We start from the raw sequence: 22,167 nt of genomic DNA, 5'->3' as shown, positions 1-22,167 counted from the left end.
TATAGCAGGCACTGTACATGCAGTTTGGCTTTTAATCAATGTTTGTTAAACTGTTGAAATGAAATTCTTGGAAATTAAATATTTTAAATTCATGCAAAAATTTATTTTAGCCAATTGATATGTATTTGAAAATAATAAATAAGAGAGAGAAGGACTTAAACATATTCTAAATAACACCTAAATATATGGTGAGTATGATGTGATCAAAATTTCCAAAAAATGAATTCAAACCTCTTTGTAACATCAATTTTAAAGGATAGAACATGTCATATTTGTTGACTCACCATGTTATATTAGACTTTCATCAAACAGTTTTTTTAAAATATATTTGTTGGAGGATAGGCATGTGATTTAATCAATTTTATATCATAAGTAAAATTAATAAATACCTGTGTAATTTTAGGACCACCCAGCATAATGCACTCTTGTCAAAGAAGATGCTGTACTCCATGAGCAAAGCAGAATTAAAATAGCTCAAAAGAAATGCAAGATATGTAAATTTAGAGAATCTACCTCAAATGTCCACATGGATTATTTGTGCCCAAGATAGGGTAAAGCATTCTGAGTTCATGTTGGTCTGATCAGCTATAATCAGAAAAACTGCTAGCTTAACTAACAAAGTGAAGTCGTGGTCCTCTTCGAGAGCAAAAGACAACAAGCACCATTTTATAATGAATAAGCTAACCTTTTTAGCAGTAGCATTAATTCCTTAGGTTGGGATGGAACTGAATAATCAGACCAACTTCTCTACGAATATTGCAAGGCTCAAAGATACAGTTATATGGAACTCAAAGTATTGCAGATCAAGTCATACCTGAAAAAAGTATGGCTTGAATAGGCCATAACTGAGATCAATAAAAAGTCAGCAAAATACCTGAATAAAGTACTCAAATTTAATATTTGAATCTACATACCCTTTCCTCTTTGATTGCAAATGGCAGGCATTTACTCTGAGACTGTTCTGTAAGATGATAAGAGATTACTGTTTTGTGTTTTTAAAAGATTACTTGCCCTTACTATGATCAATCATAATTTTTTATGTGTATGGGAAGGGGAGGAGGAAGTGAGAGGGAAAAAATAGAGAGTTCTACTGCAACAGAGAGAGCCATTGAATTTGTTGAATTATACAGAAATTAAACAGGACAGAGGTTTAAACCATTGTTCAAAAGTCTAGATTTTTGTTTTTTTTTTGTTTTCCTCAGCTAGAGGCAAATCAGATTGAGAGTCATATGGTTTTGATTTTATTAATAATTTGTATAAGCTTCTTAATTGCAAAGGAGATTAAAGATAGTAAGCCTGATCACTTTCCCTGAGCTATTCAAGAATCATAAGTAACTTAGTTGTTATAAATAGGCTTGTTAAAAGCAAGAGACTTTTCTCTGAGGCAAGTAGCCTCATATAAAGTTCATTACCATCTTTCTTAACTTTTCTTTTGAAGCTGGTAGCCCCAGTGAAGGGCAGAAAGGAGGTTAACTAAGGGAGAATCTCAGCCCCACCACAGTCAGCTAAGGAGATATCTGGGAAAGAGTGGCCACTCTTAGAATTCCTTTCTTTTAGTTTCTGCTTTCCATCTTCAACCTGTAAACCCTTTGTTGATGTTTTGCTAAAAATCGAAGCAATTTCTCTGACCACACCTTTAATCAATCAGTACTTTCTGGTTACATAGGCATAATAGGGCAGCCATTTAAAGGGTATGATTTCAGAGAACAAAATCCTCACTAATGTTCAAAATTTCATTAGCAATGGACTTACATATTATAATTAGAGATAAAGATGAAAATGAAATATAAATCCTGTAAAAAAAAGTGACACATTTGGCTTAAATTCATACTAAGTTATCAATGGCTGATACCATACTCCTTTAAAAGAGCAGAGTTTGAAAGGAGAAGGGTAAAGGGATTAAGACACTGGATACCTGAAGGAGAGTCTATTGAAATGCCATAAATGGAAGAAAGAGGTAAAAACAAACTTTGCAATTTTGCCTCAGATCTGATTTTTCTTTACACCTACACATGGTAGGCTAAATAAATATTTCAATTGCATTTTTAAAGTAGCAAATTATTTTCCAATTATATTTTAGTCATTTTTATTCATTCTCAAATGGCATGATCTCAAGACCTTATCAATGTCCTTTTTTAAATTGTGATCCCAGAGCTAAACAGCATACTCCAGGGCAAAGTATAAGAGAGTGACCGCTTCCCTAATCCTGGACATCATGTCTGACTTAATGTAGCTTCAGACGTCTTTGGGATGGGAAGGGTGTATGTGTGTTGTCATTCATTTTGGCCCTATCCCTCTTGTATGGAAATAATTAAAAAGCAGAGGACCAAGAACAGATTCTTCATATTCTCCATTAGAGTCCTCACCCAAAGATGATGCTAAACTATTATTAAGTTTAGATACACAATCCAGTTCTGAACATACCTCATTATTTATTATCCAGCCCATATCCCTCGGTCCTGTACCCAAGAATAAAATGGCTTTGTTGATGTTTTGCTAAAAATCTAAGTAATTTCTCTGACCACACTTCTAATATGTTTTAGAACACTGTCAGAAAAAAAGCATTGAGATAATTTGCCTATAATGTATGGAAGGAAGGAAAAATTGATGGAAAGAAAAGAAAGAATGATAAAAGAAAAGAGCTAAACTTACTAGTTTTTAAGTTTTTCTAACAAGTATCATGTGTTGTTGAATTTGTTCTGACTTAAAAGCAGACAGAACTAGATTATCATCTACATTACTTTATCCTTGCCCTCCTCTTCTATCCAGTTTTTTTTTTTTTCTGAATATATACCGGAAGCTTTCCATACTTCACCAATTCAATATCTTTGAGATGAAAACAAAGGGAAACCCAAAACATTACTTTACTCCTCTAATTAGATAATGGTACTTTTTTGCACAAAAAAAATACATGTTCAAAAGTTACAGATGCACGTATTATCATTAATCCTGACATGGAAGCAAAAATAACATGAAATGATCACAAATCAAGAGGTATTATTTGAAAAGTCTATATCTCCTCTGAAGTATCTGATGATGTTTGCCATTTTCAATGTTTCAATAAAAATAGAAAGGGGAAAGGATGTTGTGAAAATGCACCTGCATCACTACAGATTATCACATCCATTCCTGGAAGCAGATTGGTGATCTCTTAGACCCAGATTGATTCAAAGTAAATGTAAGTAAAAATTACTTCTTTTTGGCCAGAAAACCTGAGTCTTCCCCTCCCCAGCTATTTTTATTTGTGAGTTTGTTTTGTTCTGTTTTGTTTTAGCCTCTGTAAAATCTTTGCTTCAATTCTTACCTAACCTTAATCATTGAATGAATAGCTGTTAACCTCTGTCTAACTGAGACAGGTGAAAGACCTTAGCCTAAAAAGTTCAAGGTCTCCCGATGCATTCAGGGACATATCCAGTCATATACTTTACCCAAATGGCTCTGGAGGGGAAAGAAAGGCAAGTGACTTTGCCACAGCCCTCCCTCACTTAAATTCAATTCACTTTTATTTCATAGCATTACTTTCTTGATGTCATGGTCCCCCTTTAAGAACAAAGAACAAACAACAGTCACTGAGGCAAAATAGTCATTGAGGAATTTTTCCCTATCTTAATGATGTTATTCAAGACTAATGCTCATGAGAAAGAAATTCTGAGTTTAGCATAGCACTGACTTACTTGGTGAGTAAGTCACTTAACATCTTGGTCTCCTGTTTCTTTGTGCCACAAAAATTCTAATAATGACCCACTTCCTAGAGCCCTTGTAAGTAGTACCTAATAACATGATTATAAAGGACTCTGGGAAATACTACATTTACTAGAGAAATGCTAAAAATAATTATTCTTTTCCTAATAGGATCAAGGGGCACTAGTAACCTGGACCCAAAGACACTCCAGCAATTGAAATTGAGCACTAATGGCTGAGGACTAACTTCATTAGCGTATGCCAGATGTCTTTCAAATCTTACCCACAATGCTTCAAATTATTGTATTTCTCATTGTAGTTTAATAAGTTTTCACACTGTTGTGACATCTGACAGGCACTGCCTCTGTTGGTAGATGATCCCAAATTTGAACAATTCATTGTTGACTGTAACAAATACCTGTCAATTTTAGACTGACAATTTCTACTTATGTTAAATTAGAAAAAGAAAGATAAAACACCCTCTCCTGTGGCATTATGAAAAGAAATAGGAAATATTTGATATGTGCTTTTCCAAGATGAACAAAACCTAAAGCTTTTGCTTTAACAGTTTCAAAGAAAACAAAGGAATAGAATGAAGCTAATATGAGATCTGTTTGATAGTTACCTTGGAAGCCTCCTTTTACTTTTTAGATATGTATATGTGGTTATATATACACAGCAGTGTATACACATGTGTATGTACATACAAATGAATCTTGATTGACAAATTTGTCTCAATTCTTTCCTATTCTTCTTTTGAATGCAATAAAAAACTGGACATCATTATTAATAAAGATAGGAAATTTGTCTCAATTCTTTCTTATTCTGCCTTTGAATGATGTAAAAACTGGACCTCATTAATATATAAAGATCAAAATAAAACACCTACTTTTAAAATTAAGAATCCAATTTTAAGGATTCAGCATTTATTTTAATGCCTTTCAACATAAGCATGGAGTACCTGATGTAGGCAGTTCATAGAAAATGGAACTTTCTTGAATGGCACATTTTCTTATGGTTTGACTTCTCCTAAGAGTACTTCATCTCACAGCTTTTTGTTACATCTGATGTAAGTTTGTATTTCAATTACAAATGTCGAAAGCTCTCTTCCTTTAGGTAAGACCAATCAACTCTCCTATCTGCAAAGTAAGAAGAGATCTAGGCCAATAGAGTGGAGATGCATTGCATGTAATTCTTTTAAAATATATTTCTATACCAGCTATGTGACCCTGGGCAAGTCACTTAACCCCAATTATTGCTTCAAGGGAAAGATAGATAGATAGATAGATAGATAGATAGATAGATAGATAGATAGATATACATATATGTATATACATACATATATGTATATATATATATATATATATATATATACATAATTTCAATACCATGAATGTACATTTGGAGGATAAGATGGAGGAAGAGTAGTTTCATAAGACTAAAAGCTCTCAGAGCAAAGGTAAGAAGTAGCCTACATCACTTAAGATGAAAGACATGGAAATTCCATAGGACCAAATCTAAAGAGAGATTTTATTTCATTCTAGTAATCTGATCTTTTCTCAAGGTCCCAAGAAGAAAAATATTTGTAGATTAAGGAAATGTAAGAAAAGTGAAGAATAAGAACTTAAACATAAGAGTCATAAATTTGGGAAATTCAGGAAAGCACAAGAAAGCTTTTTAGACAGCTTTCATGCTATATAAATGACCATTTTTGCCAACTTCATCTGGACAAGCTATCTAATCTATCACAAACTTAGTGGCTAATTGCAGAATGGGCCACTTCAGTATTGTCAATTTAGACTCTGCCTTAGGATAGTGACTCTTGCTAGACAGAAAACAGAAGTGCTTAAAAGATTGGTTCTAAGAGGATACAAATTCTGAGGCTTAAAAATATCTAAATTTGGTGTTTTTTTAAGACTCATTATTAAATGCATTAGGAATATAAATTGTATGAAGCATTAAAAGTAGCAAGAAACTACCTCTGTGTTTTTTTAAACCAAATTACTTTAGATTTCAAAGTACTTAGAATTATTATTTTCCTTACATATCCTTGGCTCCTTTTGTAGACTCTGGGTCATGTTCAAATGTTAGTTTTACTGAAGTATTTTATGTGACCAAATTAGCATCCAACCTGGAATTAATGCATACCTTTGTTCTGTGAATTTATAATCCCAGATGTCAGTTAGGTGTTGTATACATTTTAATACCCAATAACATTTCACACCAACGAAGTACATAAATTTACAAGGAGCCACGGCATTCACTTCCTTGAAGTCTAATCAATATTGGCTGCTGGAAGGGTGTTCTAATCACTGAACACCTTCTCTTCGTTACCTCTCTCCCTTGCACCAGTGTTCATGCTTTATCTTTATCTTGTCCTGCTCCCTCAGTCAGGTAAGATTTGAAAACCCAAGTCTTTCCTATAACACTATAATCCCTCAAACAGTTTTACCTCTCTTTATGTTTAGCTTCTGATGAGGGAAGAGAAAAATAAATCTTTTTCCCTGTGGGTTGTCACATTACCCGGCGTTTTGGGGCCTTCCAGTAGAGAGGTCTCTAAGCACTCCAGTGCCAAGGCTCAAGATGGCTGAATACAGGGTTCTATTTCATCTTGGCAGGAGAACGGAGTTTCCATAGACAAATTAACATTGTTTCATTTCATTTTGACACTCTAATGTCTTTTCCATAGACCTGCACTGACATTTTCATGAAATCATTGCATCCTAATCACGTGAGTGGGGAATTAGCATTGTTACACCAAACATCATGAAAAGTAACCACAATGCAGGTTATTTTTCATATCTATGTCTCATCCTTGTTAATGTATTCCGCCTCAAGCAGCTAAAATCAAGATTTAACATATTAAAAAAAAATTTTAAGTTAAATACAGGTTTACTTTTCTAATTATTTGATACTCTCTCTATATATATGATATATATGTGCATATATATTATATATATATATATATTTGTATTCACATAAATACAACTCTATCAATTAAACAAATTATGGATATTCATTATACATGAATTATAATTTTCAATGGATCTGGATCAGTATTTTCTAAACGATTGAAATCTTTAGGGAAATTTGCATGAAAATTCTGAGAATTCAAATAAAAATAGAATAGATAATAACTATAATACTTTTTAAAAAATGTTTCTAAATACATTGCTATATAGAATCATATTATTTAGATGTAGGAAGGGAGCTGGAAGATCATCCATTTTAACCAAAACCATTCCCGATTAAAAATTTTCTCTACAATATTATCAACCAGTCATCATCCATCCCCTGAAGACTTTCAATGAGAGTGAATTCACTACTTTCTTACACAGCAAGTTCCACTCCTGGCTATCTCTAATATTAGGAATTTTTTCCTCATGAAGAGCTTAAATCTGCCTCTCTATAACTTCTATCCATTGTTCTTTATTTTGTCCTCTGGGGAAGAATAAGGTACATGTAATGATTCTTCAACTACATGAAGACACCTATCCTACTGTTTTACCTCCTAATACATTTTAAGTTAATTGAGATTAAGGATCACAAATCATAGATTTGAGTCTTGAAGACAATTTAGAGATTATTTAATCAACCCTAGCACCTATTATACAGATGAGAAAGTTTATCACCTGCCCAAGATCACACACATACAGAAAGAAAAGAACTAAGATTTAGACACTAGTCCTTTGACTTCTGGTGTGCTAATCATTCTTGTTCCTCCCCCCCTCACTGAATCTACCTCAGTACCTTGCAAATAGAAAATAGGTAAATAATGTTAATTGAATAAAAGAATATACAAATGAAGCTCATAAAAGTTAAAGAGCAGGACATGCAAGGTGTTCCAAAAGTCCTAGCAAAGTTCAAATTATTATCATTATTTTGGAAATGAGGAATCTAAAGCATAAAGTAGAGAAGTGATCGATTGCTAATTTGAAGAAAATTTAGATCTAGAACTCAGTTCTCCTGACTCCCATTATTCTTATACAATATCATGATAACCATTATTATTAAAATTTTACTTATGGTAACCTTAAAAGACTAATTTGGAAAATTAATGGAAAAATCTTATTATAACTCTGTTAGTTGAGCAATAATAATAATTATTATTATAGCTGGCCTTGATTCAGCATTTTAAGAACATACAAATCACCCTGCATACATTATTTTATTTGGACTTCATAAAAAACCATGTGAGAGGGGTATTTCAGGTATATTTATCTCTATCTAATAGATGAGGAAACTGAGGGCACAATAAGATTAAATGACTTGATCATAATCAAATAGATTACAAATGTCAGAATGGCAAGGAACCTATATCTAGAATATTCTTCTAATATGGCAGAAAAAGTCAGTCATCCTTTGCCTTCTACCACCAAAAATGACAACAATAACATATCACTTTGCCAGGGTAAAATTTTTCATTTCAAAAATGTTGTCTTTTCTGGCAGCCTCCCTACAAGAGCAATGGAACCAGTTCACCCATCCCCATCACCTAGCTCACTCACTATAAAATAAATGGAGTCAGCATGCAATAATATTACTCTACATGGTTGTAAGGTAATTTTTAATAACATAGAATATACCCAAAAGTGGTAGGCACATGTATTTTTCTGCTGAAAAGATTCCTTTCCTTAGATTCTAAGAAGATATAAATGATCTGAAGCATCTACCTAAATTTAAAAGTGGATATGAGCATATGTTCCATCTATAGCATAAATGTAAGCTTACCCCATAGAATGAAAGATGATAGACTAGACTTTGAGTGAAAGGTAAATTCATTCTTCAAAGTTCATCCCAGCCTAACTTCTTATCTACATATAATTAGTAACTGTTTTGTAGGGTTTCCAGTTCTAATATTCACCACTAAATGAGGCTTTGCTAATTTTAACTTATTTTACACACAATACACCAGCAACTTCTATTCCCTCTTGTAGTCACACACATATAGGTTCTCACTTGTGAAAACTCCTAACAGTGCTGAACTCTATATTGGCAATATTTTCATATTAGTTATAATTGTAAATCTTGCCACCAAAAATTTGAACCATAACATCTGACTATAATATTTACAAAGGAATGTTTTACTCTTCTGTTGTTTTTCTTTAAATACTTCTTAAAAATCCAGGTATTTTATTAATAAACAGTAGCATTCACTATTTATTAATTATCTGCTCATTGTTTTATTAATTATTATTTTTCACCAAGTATAAATGCCTGAACACTTGATCTAATGAATAGCTATTGATTAGATCTCCAAAGATGCGTACAACTCTTTCATCCCAAGCAGATTGGTTTCATGTTCCATACTAGGAGTCTACTCAATATGTTAGAGATCTTCCTCTAGTCCTCTTCAGTGTGTCACTAAAAGAATGTAAATCAGCATATTTTTCTGTTGATTCCATAAAAACTCAATGACCTGCCTACAGACTAGATATTTGAAAGTTAAATCATTTCCCTAAAACCAACTCAGATGATTGCATGCTTTAAAAACCTTGGTTTTGACATAGATTACATTTTATGTGATTTTAGACCAGATTTCAATCAACCAACACACATTTATTTCCCACCAAGTATTTGCCACGCAGTGTGCTAAATAATACAGTGGCAAAACAAAGACAGAAATGATAGTCCCTGCTTTCACATATTTTTAAATATTAGAGGGAACATTGGAAAATGGGATTATAAGAGAAAATGTTCTACATTTACCTTGACTGACAAGTGATATTATGGTGACATAGTAACTGAGAATTCAGCTCCCAGAAGTCTAAGCCCTGTTGTTCCCCCAATGATTGGGCACAATGGGTCACAACGACAATAGTAATGTGTTACTGAAAGCTTTTGTTTTGTATTTGTTTGGATTTGGTATAGGATATACCTAATAAAAATATCTTGCTGCCAAAGGAAATCCACATATGCTCTGAAAGTTATAAAGAGTTATCAGAGTATATTGAGAGGTTAAGAAATGTGTCAGGTATTATGCTAAGTACTTTACAAATATAATTTCATTTGATTGTCACAACTCAATGAAGTAGGTAGTACTGTGATCCACCCCCAATTTATAGTTAAGTAAACTAAGGCAGATAGAGTTTGAGTAACTCTCCAGTCATCACACAGCCACAAGCACTCAGAAAATACTTGGACTCAAATCTTCCTGACTCAGAGATCAGCTCTCTATGGCCTTTGTCTTCTCTCTCTCACCCTTGAACAAGTTAACCATGATTCTTTTCATCAGAAGTAGTGGGAAAAAAGTAAGACTCTTCTGTATATTTAACACATTCTAATCATCTTTTTTTAAAAGACTGCATTTTGCAGCAAAGCACTAGGAAGTTAAGAATTCTGGAAGTCCCATTTTATCAGCCACAAACATGCTAAAACCCTAGAAGGCCCAGCTTCGTTCCCCAATTCCCAAACCCCAGAATTTGAGTGGGCTCTAAATCTGGCCCACTCCCCACCCCAACAGAAGTAACCATACAGGCATCAGGGGAATGAGAGCAGAATCCAAGTGCCATAACAACAACCAGTCTGCCAGCCTAAAGCTTCAAAGTGGTTTCCAATTTACCAACCAAGTGATTATTTGTTACTCTTTTTGCTTCTACTCATGTTTCACTTTTCACATTCACGAGCAATAATTTAGGTTTTTAAATTCCAATGGTTGCTTCAATTACTGGCAGGAGCTGGTTTTTGGCTTTTGAGAGATGCAGTCTCCTCTGCATGTGTGCCCATAAAACATTAAATGAGAATTACATATGTGTAAAAAGATGAAGTTAGAAGCCCAGGGCTGAGCTTAGGATGCCAAAGTTCCTAAAGTGATCTGCTAAAACTCATTAAACAAATCATTTTTCTGTGCCTCAGTTCCCCTCAAAACCTCTACATGACACTACCCATTTCATAAGGCTAAGGTCTCACTAATGAGTAGTTTCTCAAGTGAAAAATATAATAGGGAGAGGGAAAACATTTAAGTTACTAATTATATTTCCTGTACTCACACATTTCCCATCTGGATTGACTATAAATTGACTCCCTTTCCAGAGTTCATGAGAAAATAGATGTGTCGTTCTTTCTCGTTTCTATTTATCCCAAGTCTAGTTAGTCTGGTTGATTTGGAATTCTAAGCAGAAAATGGGTGTACTGGCAGATAAATAGTTTCACAGTGTCAACTTGTTTTGCTGAATTCCTTGTAAATGAGGCTGTAGTTTATTACTGAGGATCCCTTACTTACCACAACTTCCTCAGGTATCAGATAGTTAAAGAAGAAATGTTCACAGCTGACATTACACACACACACACACACACACACACACACACACACACACACACACACACACTTCCTGCTCTGGCTGATTCATGAGCTGAAAGTGCAACTGTGATAAGGGCCTTCAGAAGATTATTAATGAGGAAGCTATTTAGAACAATGCTGTCTATGGTTATGTTTCTTTCATTTTAAAAACTAACAACACAAGGTCATTGCACTAAAATAAGCCTTCTGAAAAGTATCACTTGTCTGTCATTGGAATTTTTTTTTTGTTTTGGTGAAGAACCTAGGTGTGTGTAGAATCAGAGAAACACGGACAGACAGACACAGAGATAGACAAACAGACAGAGAGACAGAGACAAAGAGAGACAGAGAGGGAGAGAGATGGAGAGACAGAGACAAATAGAGATAGAGACAGAGAGAGACAGAGAAATAGAGAGGGAGAGAGGGAGAAAGACAGAGACAGAGAGAGAGGGAGGGAGGGAGAGAGAGAGAGATAAAGGGAGAGGAAGGAGAGAAGGGGAGGGGGGAAAAAGAGAGGAGGTAAGGAAAGGGGGGAAAAGAGAAAGGGAGGGAGAGAAAAAAGAAAGGGAAGAAAAGAGGGAAGTTGGGAGGGAAAGAGGGAGACCAGGAGAGAGAGAGAGAGAGAGAGAGAGAGAGAGAGAGAGAGAGAGAGAGAGAGAGAGAGAGAGAGAGAGAGAAGATAGAGAGAGAGAGAAAGAGAGAGAGAGAGAGAGAGAGAGAGAGAGAGAAAGAGAGAGAGAGAGAGAGAAAGAGAGAGAGAGAGAGAGAGAGAGAGAGAGAGAGAGAGAGAGAGAGGAGAGAGAGAGAGAGAGAGAGAGAGAGAGAGAGAGAGAGAAACTTGGGAAGTATGTCAAGGCCTAAAAAACATGGATACGATTGCTGAGAGATATCTTGGTAGAATACAAGGTAAACATGGTCTAAATCACCTGCTTTAGGAAGATAAGTCCTCTGAGTTCTGTAAGCTAAATGTACACTGATGAAATTTGATTGAAAAGTTTGTGATGTGAAGACTAAAAATCACGAGACGGCAGACAGCATTTAATCTTTTGTTGGATGACAATTCAAGATAGACTGATAGAGATACCTGCGGCCTGATAAAACAGTCAATATTGTCGATGGTAGATATTTTCAGGAAACAGACATTGAAACACAGGGGTAAAAACAGAAAGCATTTCTATATTGTCATTCTGCTCTCAGCTCCTTGCTAAGTAAGGCAAGACACTATATTTTGCTGTGTAGTATGATCACGCTACAGATGGCAAAAACATCTATATCCTAAACAGATTGCTCTAATAACACACACACACACACACACACACACACACACACACACACACACAAACACACACTTTCACATGCACAAATACACAAACACATACCTATTCACATATGTGTTCTCCAGCTACACCATTTTTTCCATGGAGCAGAACACATTAAGCAAACCTAAAAAATGGAAATGGATGGGACCCTTTGAAAGGCAGCTCTCCTCTTCAAGAAAAGCCAAAAATGAAGGAAAGGATTTTTTTAGCTAATCTGTTATTTACAGATTCTCAGTTCTTAAGGAAAAAAAAAAAAAAAGGAAAGGAAAGGAAAAGGAAAAGACAAAATGAAACAAAGCCCATGAAGGGAAATTAGCAGTTGTAGCAGATGAAGTGGAATTCACACACCTGAAGAAAAGAAGAAAAAGATAAGCATGTCCCTATGTTTCTGAGCTCAGAGAGGATATACATGGGTGCTTGTACCATTTCTTCTGCCTGGGGATTAATACAGAAAAGGAGTGAGATTTTTATGAATGTTTTCTTCCTATTGGATTTTTTCTTGTAAAAAATAATAATTTATCAGGCTTTTCTCCTCAACCAAATTTTCAAGCATCACAGAAATGAAGCCAGGGAAATGAGTGTGGATAGGAACCATTTTTCCTGTGTACTCTTTACTAGAGAAAACTATGCCATATAGCCATTTGTGTTGGAAACTCTTCATTTAATCCCTCTCTTTTGTGTATATTTCCTTCTGTCCTGTATTTCTGTCAGTTTGCTGGGAAGTTTTTTTCTTTTCTTTTTTCTTTCTTTCTTTCTTTCTTTTTTTTTTTTTTTTTTTTTTGTTTTCTTGACGCTTGTTGCTATATGTCGCCACCTGCTGGAATAACTCAAGTATTTTTAAAATTTATATCTAAAGAAGAAAAGGTACTGTATTTTCATCTATATGTTTTAATTTTATAAAATAATATAGATTACAAAAATGCATAATTCATTTTCATTTATATATATTAGAGCTAATGTTTACATATACATTTGTTAAATTATATCCACATAACCACAAAAGAAAAAGTGGCATTTTATTAACAGGTTTTAAAAAATAACAGAAACAATTCCATTTTAGAGAAATAAAATTTTGATTACATGTCCTTAATTTACAATAGTGATTAAAACATTATAATCAAAATATGGAACGGAAATCCTATCTTTGAATAGTGAGGACTAGACCAATTATCAGAACTACTTTATAAAAATTTTACCAGCAATTTCACATAAAGCCATAATTGTATTTCTATAGAATATAGTCTTATATACCTAAAATATTCTGAGAGGTAGATATCTATTCTTATACATGTATAAAAACTGCATATTGTTTACCTGATAGATCAGGAGCCTTTACACTCTATTGAATAAATTCATATTTTGGCACTCTTTAAAAAGTGGATTATTATTGACCCAATAGACCATAACAGTTCCAAAGAAGCCATTACTGCCTATTGTGTAAATCCTTCATGGAGCATGTTTTATTGACCCTTTGGAGCCATCATGGTCTGTCTTGTCAATCTAGCTAGCATGTCTATGTACCAAATGCATGTGTTGAAAATGTTTAGGAAATAAAGTCTGTAATCAAATGATCCTTATTTTTCTCCAAAAAGCCACATTTTACAAATGGACATTTCCACAAAAAATGTTGGGATTTTTTTCTCCCAGATCTAGAATTTCTCTTTCCCCATCTCTATAAATATGGATGGTAGAATTGGAATATGAGCAATGAAAAGATTATTTGATTTCTGAAAGACAGAAAAGCATATTTTAATTTAGGAGTCATTTTGAACTTTGCATAGAATGGTATTCTGAGCAAAATACAAATGAATTAAATCCCATGGTGTTTGTAATAGATCCAAGAAAGATATTCTAAGTAAGCCTGAACATTATATTCTAATAGGCATGAAATAAACTTGGAGGGGGGCGGTAGGAGCAGGGTATAGAAAGACAATATTTACTCCAAAAAGTCAGACCATAGAAAAGAAAGTGTTTCGTTTGTAAAATACAAAGGAAACTTCTAAAAGCACAGACTGAAATATTGATATTTCTCTTTCTCTAGCAGTGCTCACTTATATGAAGTGTACACCTTTACTCTCTTTCAGACAACAGTAAGGACCCATCAGTAGGTAAGTTATTATAAGTAGGGACAAAAAATACAATGAGAGGTCTGGTTACTTAGGTGTTTTTTTTTTTAACCCTAAAAGTCTATGTTTAGTTTAGAGGCCAATAATTCCTTTGTTGTATAGAAAATATAAAACATTCCAATTAGGTATACTTCTAAACTTTATACTTCACAATTCCAGACCCTCCCAAATGTCATTTTTATTCATAATAATTTAAACCATGAGTGGAAATCATTGCTCCCAAATACTTTTAAGCCCTACGGTGTGGTAGGAGTAAGGGGAGAATTTTAACTTTGGCACTGATTATGTGAAGATTAATATTTATGTAAACAAAACATATAAAGGCTCTCAAGGAAAGTACAATGTTCACATTGTGTGTATGGATTCACAACTGCATTGTTTCATACATGTTACTATCAATAGAGCAGCATGCTTGTTAATAATCATGATCCAATGTGCAAAAAAGATTTTGCAGAATCATAAGATGATCAAAGAACATCAAAGAACCATAAATTATTAACCTTTTTTGTGACATGGACTTTTTTGATAGTGTGGATTTCTCCAAAATATATATACATATATATATATATATATATATATATATATATATATATATATATATATATATATATATATATTTTAAATGTATTAAGTACATAGGATTATAAAGGAAATTCATTATATTGAAATACAGTTCAACATTTGGACAAAACGGGTTAAGTACCCTTTAACTAGTCCATCCTCTTTTCTTCCAGCAGAAATTCAATTAACCCACTCTAAGGATGTTGGTGTTCTATCTTATGAAACTCAGACCACTTCCTACGTGGTACAAAACCACTGGCAGAAATCTGCATCCCCATTGCAGAGAGAGTGAAACATACTAGAATAAACACCAGGTCAGAAAGGACCAATTGCAACATTGTAGCCATCTGGAGCCAGCCCAGGGATTGCAGATGACTCAATAAAGGGTTAAAATGCAAAAGCAGGCTGCCTGGAAGGGACCAGCTGAAACAAATCAGCTGGGATCTCCCAAGTGCTGCCTCTTCGACATTAACCCCCTGTAACAAACTGAATAGCCAGGGAAACGGAATTGCCTTTTTACCCTTCTGATATATTTATGTAATGAACACACCGACACTTACATTTCACTTCATTGTAACCCACACCTTGACTTCAGGCTCTGAGTAAAAAGTTCTCTCTTCAAATACAGCAGCTTATGAAGCGATCGTGTTATTTTCTACGTGCTATAACCAAATCCTGGTTTCCCTTTTTAAGTATCTATGTACATCAACACACTCTCCACACAAAAGACCATACATGTTGAGGATCGTGATTCTCACTAAGGGAATCCTAGGACAGACACGGCATTGAAATTGAAAACACCCTCTGGTTTTTTTAAGTCTCCCCTTGCCAAGCCAAGGTTGAGGTCACTGAGGGGCCAGAATGATGAAATTCCAACTCCAGCTGCCGGCACTGTACCTATCTCTGGCATCAACAGTGAGCTCCAGTTTGCAAGGCTGCCGTGTCCGTTTCGTTCTCACAAGAGTAAATATTTACTCACCTATTAACCAACAGGAAAACAAAATTCCACTCATTCTTCTAACTCTCAGAGAAGAAAGGGAGAGAAAATAGAATTTCATGGCTTGGAATAAAACTGAACTTTTGAGAACCCCCCCCCTTTTTTTTAATACTTTCTCTTTCGTTCTGCTTTATTTGAATTCTGGCATAGTCAGCACCCGAGGAAATTGGCCTTCTCTGTCACCAACAAGCATTTTAGTGTTTGGCAAAGTTCGGATTTCAGCTCTATCCCGGCGACAGCTAAATTGAAGAGTTACAGAACTAGTGGAGAATGCAAGGGAAATTCTGCAGGCAATTTCACATAATCCACATTTCTAAAGGGTTCTGTGCCCATGGTGTGATATGCAGAGTACATCCACCTACGGTATGTAGTTACAAATGTGTTTATGCCATCAATAAATCATATTTCTAACACTGTACTAATTACAGGAGCAACAATGCGTATAATAAAAAGTTTATACCTATCGTTGCTTTGCAGACACCCCCTCTGGGATGGTATTAAGCTTATTCATGATTTCTGATTGTGAAGACATGCATCCAAAACACGCTTTTAATTTTAATGCCAAACATGAGTGCAAATCTTTCAGGAATCAGACAGGATACATCCTATCAAATCAATTCTGGTCAGACTCAACTTTTTTTTATAAACTCATCTACAATCGGCAAGAAAGGACCAGTATGACACCCAAACAAACTAAAACCTGCATCAGGAGGAGCAGTTGCAAAGGTTCCATTTTTTTAGGAGAAAGAAAAGGAAAGACTTTTAATGAAATTATTCTTGGTGGGGGGAAAAATACTTGAATAATACAGTACAGTCCTGTCTGGAATCGAAACTCCATGTGCTCATTGATGTACGGTTAGTGCAAACTTAGCATAACAATGCAAAAAACATCGCAGAAGCCTCTTCCCACTCCCTGAAGATGATTCATTAAAACTGAATCCAACAAGAATGGTGTCCTAGAATTCTATTTCACAATTATATATGGTAGGCAGTATAAAGAGATAGCATTTTCTTATTCTCCAATGCTTGATTTTAGACTTGACACTCAAATAAACAATGCACCTAATGCTTTATGAAAGATATTTGAACCAAAATCTTTCTCTGTTTTTTTTTTTGTTTGTTTGTTTTGTTTTGTTTTAAGGAAGGGGGTCTGGAGAGCAACCAAGACAGAGATTCAAGCTCTAGAGAGACAAAGATAGATAGGGGTTTACTGTCTTACAATATCTTAACCTGAATATTTTTATTCCCATTTTTGTTTCTACATCTGCTGGCATTTTTTTTTTGCAAGTAGTTTTACAGCATATAAATTTTCAAAATGTTTGGGAACTTCAGCCTTTACAGATATCAGGAAAAGATGTTATAAATGTAATATCTATTCAAAATGTTAGATCCACTGCCTGATTAACAAGTAAAGGAATTTAGAATGCTCACATCTCAAACTAAGAAAAGGAAGTTAAATAAGTATTCCTTCTCATGACATTTGCCAAGAGAGCCCATAAAGTAGAAGATGAAAGACACAACTCCAGCTTGACTGTCTCCGTTGTAGCCTGTATCTGTCAGAGCTCATCCAGGTCAGGAATAAGGATAGTACCCTGTCCTCACATTATGCACATTTTGTTGATTCCAATCGTAGCAAAGGAAGAAGAGCTGGAGCAGGCAGCCAGGAATCTCAAAACAGTGGAAAAGTGTACTACACATAGAAGCCCCCACACTTGAAGCAGCTCAGACCAAGTATAATCACAAAAACATTCTATTAATCCTGGACCCAGAGAGTCAGTCTGAGAAACAGTGACTATTTCGAAATTGGCTTAAGGCTTTGGACTTTCCCATTGAGGATGAGGATTACCTTATTGGGAGATAATCTCCATGCTTATAAATAATAAATAGGCAATAGTTCATATTCAATTGTGCAAGTATTGAATTCATGACATCTAATCTATCCATTTTCATTATTAAGTTTATAAGACATACGCATAAGACATAAAAGTGATAAGCATATATAATTAAAACTCGTGACTTTCAGGCAGTGTCAGCCCTTTCTCATGGGGCCAAAGGGAGAGCCTGAATCATTTAAACTAACCTGTGCTATATTTTTTGTGGTTTTAGAGTGACTGTGGTGGTGGTGGGATGTGTGTGTATATGTGTGTGTGTGTTTAACTTTTTAGAAAGTAAAAATCAAAGTGATCCTCAGGAACCAGTGAATTGTAAAGTTCTGGTTATCTCTGGCCTAGCTGAGGCCAGCATGCCAGGAAGGATGATGGGTTTGCCTTGAGACCTCCCAACTACAGCTGGCTCTGAGCTTCCACCACAAAAGGCAAACTGGAAGCAAGAAAATGTTTGATGACTTTCTGTTTCTCTATGACAGGCAACATCATTTATGATCCATTATGTAATGACACAGGCGTTATAAATTGAAAAAATGTCTTGTAAGATGTTGTAAATAAACATTTCTGGTGAATAAACAGGAAGCAAAAAACACTGTCATTAAGGCAAAGGGGTTGGGGTTAGATTCTTGAAATCAGAAATGATCCCTTATTTTCCCTTCCCAACCCCCATTCCAATTTACAGTTAAACATGTTAAGCAAAAATTACTCCACTACTCACGATTTCCTTTCTTCCTTTCTTTACACGGTTATAGTGATAGAACACTCTGTCTTAGTTCACTGACCAAAAAAAAGAGAGAAATAAAGAAAAAAGAAGAAAAACATTTTTAAAAGACAGAAGAAAAGGGGAGAGAAGGTGGAATTATACCCACCTGAAAAATCCTTCAGGATGAAGACTATTGGACTTTGGAAAAAAGCTCAATATCCCTCCAAAGTTTAATTTTTATCTCACATATTTAAAACAATCTCATAGCTAGTGTATCTTCTTTCTCAAAGAAAGATTTCAAATACCTTCATCATGTGCCAGTGAGTTATAAATGAAACAAACGGTCAAACTGTACTATTTACAGTGTCTCTCCTCTTCTGTATTATTTCTTCCCACCCACCCCCCCTTATAACCAGAATTTCTAAGCTATTTTCAACATGGCACTTCCCCTTCACATTAAGAGAAGGCAAATTCTTTTTTTTTTCTCTGTCTCTTTTTTCCCCTTCACTAGATGAACTTTAAATGCAATAGTGTGCTCATCCTGACTGACCCCGCCTGCTGTGAATAATTGTCTAGAGTAGAATAGAAGAATCTAAGAGCTTTTGTGAAGGGGAATAGAGAAGACAGACATTATTATGATTTTGAATCTGAAGCGTTCTTCTTTTCTTTTTTTTTTTTTGGGGGGGGGGAGGGAGGAGAGTCTAACAGCTGTTTCCCATCACAACTGGTGTTTGAAAGACATTGCAAAAATGAGTGTATCAGTATCACAATTAGTTTCACAGGCGGCTAATAACTTACTTGCCAGCCATGCCTGATTTAATCAGGACAGTCCTGATTTATGGGTGTTTGTCCCAGTGTCCGATTTTCTCTGCCAGGTCCATCAGGAGATACTTGTAGCCTGCTCCAGAGCCATTGCTGGTAGGTAGGGGCAAACTGCATATCAACTGACATAGAAGACTAGACCCACAGTTTCCTTCCCAAACTAAAGAAAGCTTGTCATCAGCCTCTATACCCTCTTCTCTCTACATGTCTCTCTTGTCCTTCCCTTCCTCTTTCTTCTTCTCCTTCTCCTTCCTTCTCGATCTCTCTCTCTCTCAATCTTTCTGTCTCTGTCTCAATCTTTCTCTCTGTCTCTGTCTCTCAATCTCTCTCTGTCTCTCTGTTTCTCTGTGTGTGTGTCTGTCTCTCTGTCTGTATGTCTCTCTCTCTCTCTTAGCCACTCCTCCTCTCCCTTCTCCTCCTTTCCTTTCCCTTCACTGTCCTCCCACCCCCTTTCCAGCAAAGAGGTCAAAGATAGTTCCAGCTTTACATTAGTTCAGATATGCAAGCCCCAAGCCTTTGCTGGGGAGGCTGCTGTCAATGGTGCCAAATTATGCGTGTCTAGTTTTTGTGATGTGATCTACTACTGTTCATTAGGGACTGAGCTGAGACCATCCAACTCATTTTTCTTAGGACCGCAAGCTGGTCTGGAGGGAGTCCCAGCGGTGAGAGGCCGATTCGTTCTTTGCTCACTCAGCAACTTGGGCTTCGTGTGTGTGTGTGTGTGTGTGTGTGTGTGTGTGTGTGTGTGTCTGTCTGTCTGTGTGTATTTTTAAGAAAAAATTTCATGCAAAACCAGACTGTTCAACATAAAAGTTAATAGATCATATTTAGCACTAATCAGACAGAGGAATGCCGTAAAAACAATAACAACTGTAAACTATTTTTACACATATGCTATACGATGGCTGCATTTTGAAGGGACAAGGTTGTTCCATAATGAAGTGCATAATAATAAACCAAGAAGAGGTTGGCATTTCAAAAGTTTCTGTTGAAAAGTACATAGATTCTCAAACAGAATTATTCATCAAAACTTTTCTCTTTCATACATACTCCTCAAAAATTAAATTCACATGTACAATGTTAATTAATGACATCATTTAGGAATTTTTATGTTTTTGTTTTTTTTCCCAAGATAATTTTGGATTTTATTACAGTATTTGGGATGATCGGGGAAATGTCATGGAATCTTGTAGGTGGGGATCAGAGTCACAAAAGTGACCTCTATCAGTTGGTATGGGTACACACAACCAACACATCCAGCCTTCTGACTGTGTACACTCTGGCAACTATCCAATGGGAGGCCAAACAGTAGAATAGAGAATGACCTTTGGGGGGGGCATGGAGAGAGAGGTTGGGAGCTGTAGCAAAGGAAACAGCATAGTAGCTCAGCCAGGGCTTTATGGCATCTGAGTCCCCCTGTATCATCACACTTAACTTCGTGAGCACATTAATCCCAGGTGGCAAATGTCATGCTCTACAATTTACTGAGCAAGCCACAAGGCTGCCAGTCAGACAAAGACCAGAACAGACAGGGTTTTACACCACACCTCTGAAGGCAAGAAAATATTACCAGCAATCCATCTCCACAAAGTGTTTTTGAGTTAGACAACTATTTCCACCCCTATTTTCCAGATAGCCAAATTGAAGCAAAGGTGGCAAAAATGCCAATCATACCAGTCTATATAGGCAATTGTTATTAGCTCTTATTTTTCACATCCTTGTGAAGTTAGTGGCAACTATTATTTGCTTTTATAGATAAGAGAGCTATTGCAAACATCTCCACAGGTTAGTCGTGGTACAGATTTTCAGAGTCAGAATACAAAACCACAGACATTATCATAACAATAACCTTTTATGTATGTGATGCTAAGCAGTTACAGATCCAACTGAAGCAAAAGCTTAGTGTAGTTACCAACAAAAATATCTGTTAGCAATTACAAAAATTAATCCACCAAAACAAAATTTGTCCTCATGACAATACTGAGTGACCTACCCAGCTTTTAAATCTACCTTGCTAGTTATTGCATCCAAACATGAAAAATGGATGTCCCTTTAAAATGCCTCATTTCTTCGATTTAACCTTTGTCTTATTACTGTGTTTTTGTGCTATTCACGGGAAAAGGAAAAGAAATAGTGGTTCCATATTATAATATATAGAACATAAATTCACTGCAAAAAAAAATTCCTTTAGAAATACTGATTTAAAAGAGAGAAACTCAGTTTCCCACCAAATGCCTAAAGAAAGCAAGGCCTAAAGAATTGTCACCCTTCTGCAAATTTTGTTTGGCATTTTTCTGACATTCCTCATTATTTTTTCTGTTTATACAAAAAATAAGCCAAATTCAGCTGTTTCAATGAAGCACAGTGATGAGACTCATTGAGCAGTTAACACACACACATACACACACACATACATACAGGCACATATACACAAGGAGAAAATAAAAAAAAGAAAAGTGACAGTCTATCCATCTCACTTGGCATGTTTATATGTCCTTTTTAACAAAAAAAAACTGTTTACAAAGTGGAGTGTCAGTAACATTGTGTAAAGGAACACTTATCTGGGAAACTTTGATCTTTCTCTGAAGCACCATTACTCTGAGACTGAAAGGATAATGGCTCTTTGGTGGGGTGGGGGTAGGGATGGGTAGTTTTCCAAAGGAAGAAAAAAAGAAAAAAGAAAGTTTATTGTGCTATTGAGGGGAATCCATTTAGAAAAATTTTGTAAGACACCACAAAACTAGCCATGGTTGGACTTTTGGCAATTTCATATTACTTACCACTCCCAGGGGA

General features: G+C 35.4%; 1 long non-coding RNA gene across 1 annotated transcript in view; it reads right to left on the bottom strand.

Annotated features, from left to right (window-relative positions):
* LOC141546133 (uncharacterized) overlaps positions 1 to 18,888 on the bottom strand; it is a 92,135-nt gene extending 73,247 nt beyond the window's left edge. Inside the window, exon 1 of the long non-coding RNA XR_012483248.1 lies at positions 18,719 to 18,888. This is a non-coding gene — a long non-coding RNA (uncharacterized LOC141546133). The remainder of the gene's footprint in view (positions 1 to 18,718) is intronic.
* Between the last annotated feature and the right edge of the window lie 3,279 nt (positions 18,889 to 22,167).

Source organism: Sminthopsis crassicaudata, chromosome 1, assembly GCF_048593235.1.
Source record: "Sminthopsis crassicaudata isolate SCR6 chromosome 1, ASM4859323v1, whole genome shotgun sequence".
NCBI classification, from domain to species: Eukaryota; Metazoa; Chordata; class Mammalia; order Dasyuromorphia; family Dasyuridae; genus Sminthopsis; species Sminthopsis crassicaudata.
Note: the sequence above shows the minus strand (reverse complement) of the source record. Positions and strands in the feature narration are given on the sequence as shown.